Here is a 3,103-nt window from a genome sequence, read left to right as displayed (position 1 = left end):
CTTCAGTCTGTGTCCAGCCTCTGTGTGTTATGTTAAGTGGCTATGGGAAGAGGCTTGGAAAACCAAGTAATTAGACTTTGAGCCAGAGAATGTTGTGTTCTCCAAACCTGAAACCTGATCATTCAAATGCTAAATGAGGTGAAGAGTTGGACCTCCTCATCAAATTTCTTTTCTCTTGGATACTCCCTCACAGCTGCAGCCCAGAAGATGGAGAGTACTCCTGTTTGTGGGGGCAAAGTGAGAAAAGTGACTGGAATTTTAGTTTCAAAATAAAAGAAAGAGAATGGGAGAAGCACCTGAGGGTAGCTGCATTCAGAGCCAATACCAAACAGCCACTGAGCCTGCTGCTGTCCCAAAGATCTGTTTCCAGGTAAGCAGGAGCTGGATGTGACCTTTCTCCCACTCTTTAAACTTTCTTTGAGAGATCTTTAAACCCGACAGCAGCAGCTCTTCTGCAGACACAAGAAGGATTATCTGGGCAGCATCAGGAGAAGGGTAGAACAAAGGCAGGAGGAGAAGGAGGTCACCTCAGACGTTACAGCAGCAGGGTGGTTTGTATGGCCAGACACAACAGGATGAGCTGCCAGACCTGAGCTGCTCCCTAAAATTACCAGTTGAGCCTGAGGACACAGGCCTGGCAGACATTAAATCCACAGAGGCTCCCAGCAGCTCAAGCATTAAAGTGAGGATTAGGCAAAGCCCATCTCCCCTGAGCCCTGCTCCTGCCAATGCCACAGCACCCGGGGATGGGTGATGGGGCTGAGCCAGCAGGAGCCCTCTGAGCCACAGGACCTCCTCGCACCTGGGTGCTCAAACCTCTGCTCAACAAAGGCCACAAAAAGCTGGCCAAGCCCTGCCCTAGCTGAGGCAAACTTGATCCATGGGAACTCTGCATACAGCATAACCCTGTACTAGGAATGATTGTAAACCCCCAAGATCATAAGGAAATAGAGATAAACATGCAAATCCTTATTAACAGCAATATGGATGCTGAACTACTTGTGGCTGAACTTGAATGAGTGAATGTGAGATGTATTTATTGTCTCTAAGTTGAACACCTACTAGCAGAACTATTATAACACCAAATTCAGGCATTGATGATTTAATTTTCCCTCTTAAACTTTCACAGCAGGCCTGACAATCTACTGAACCTTCCCCTGGACTGCTCTATGCTCTGTGCAGAGGCTGCTCAGCCACACTTGGCTGAACTTCCCTGAGCTGTAACTCAGAAATGCTGCAGGAAAATGGATCTCTGCAATGCTGAGCAGAGATCACACCACTCACACATACTGGTGGGCTCATGTACTTCCACATGCATTCTCCATCTTCCCCCAAAACTGGGCAGGGATTTTCACCTCCAAGCAGTAACACAAGAACAGGCTCTTAAGAGAAAGCAGCTACAGGTTACTCGTTGGATGTTCCATTTCCTGGGCACTGCCCACACAACTTCCTTCTGGGCTTTTGCCTTAAGCAAACACTAACTGGCATTGCTTCTGCTGCAGCAGAATTTCAACTGTTTGCTCAAAGTTACATTTCTAAGCTACAATATGTAATTAATATGCAATATGTGATTAATATATAATTAAGCATTCAGAGTCCCCTGAAAAAGACATTTAGAATAGTGTCACTTTCCTGTTAATTGTGTGTGTGTGCTCCCAGCAGCTCTGTTATCCAGCTGGGAAGTGACTCTTCTTGGCTCTGTTCAGGAGCCAGCACCACATGCAGAGTGTAAGAGCATGTGCTTAAAGATTGATTCTAAATATCAAGTTCAATAAATTTCTAGGGATGAAGCTTGAATCAAACACGACCTCTGTGAAAGGAAAAAATCACACCTTGGTGTAATGTCTCTAAACCAGTAACTGCCCTGCCAGTCCCTGGCTGCCCCTCTCCTGGGGAATGCACAGACAATCCAACTAATAAATCCCAAGACCAAGAGGGAGAACTACACTAAGGTGCCTTCCAACCCAAACCATTTATGATTCTGTAATAAAGCTCATCCAGTTCCGACTCCCTGCCATGGGCAGTGACACCTTCCACTGGAACAGGATGCTCAGAGCCCCATCCAGCCTGGCCTAGAACACTTCCAGGGAAGGGGAGTCCACAGCCTTTCTGCCTAGAGCTTTTTTTGAATATTCTTTCAGTGTTTCTTAAAGTTACTGGTAAGTCCTTCAAGCAGTTCTTCTCATCCTAAAATGAATACACTTCAGCTACAAGCTCTGAGCCAAGCCCTCCTGTTCTCAGCCCCACCCCATCTAAAGGGAATAAAAAATTACCTGTCATATACAACTTAAATGCTTTTCTGGGAGACAGGCTGCACTACTAAACACTAGATTTACAACTCCTTCCCATTGTGAACTTGGAAATTAAGTAACTTCTGCAAATCTGCAGCCTTCTCTACGATTCTGGCAATCTTAAACTCTCTGTTCACAATGTTCCCAGGGGCTGTGACTCTCATATTATGCTCTCATAAAATGCTCTCCTCCTTCTGCCTTCAGGACTCTTACAGACAGCACCACTCCAGAAAAGGTGACAGATTTTAAAAGGCAGTAGCAAAAAAACCCTTCTCTCACTTTACATACCACGTAAGTCCGAGCTGGGAATCTGGGAGCACATTTGGGCACTGTATTAAATTACTGTGTGCTCTGAGAGAGCAGCTCAGCTGACAATTTCCACAGCAAAAGTTCTGAGCATTCTGTCCTGGCATTTTCAACATCAGGAAATGCAGCTTGGTTTCCCATGTGTCTCTTACAACCTTTCCACACCCAGACAGCTCAGCAGCAACTGGCACAGGTCACTTGTCAGCACAAAATTTCACAGTACAAAAGCAGCACTGCCCATGTAACATTCTCCCCTCAACAGGACTCAGAGCTCACATCTGAAGGTCTGCTCACCTCAGAAATTCTTACATCCAACCACATTACAAGATTATCTTCACAGGGTTCTGCTAAGGCATTGCCATTTCTTCAGCCATTGCATTATTTGAGCCTTCAAAGCACTCTGAAGCCCTTTGTTAAATTCAAGCTCCAAAATTGCACAATTTATCTAATACACAAAACAACTTGAAAATATTTTAACTAAAGCCTTTTATTCTATACAACTGTGA

This window comes from Fringilla coelebs, assembly GCF_963513975.1.
Source record: "Fringilla coelebs genome assembly, chromosome: 1".
NCBI lineage: Eukaryota > Metazoa > Chordata > Aves > Passeriformes > Fringillidae > Fringilla > Fringilla coelebs.
The sequence above is the reverse complement of the archived record's forward strand: the minus strand, read 5'-3'. Positions refer to the sequence as shown.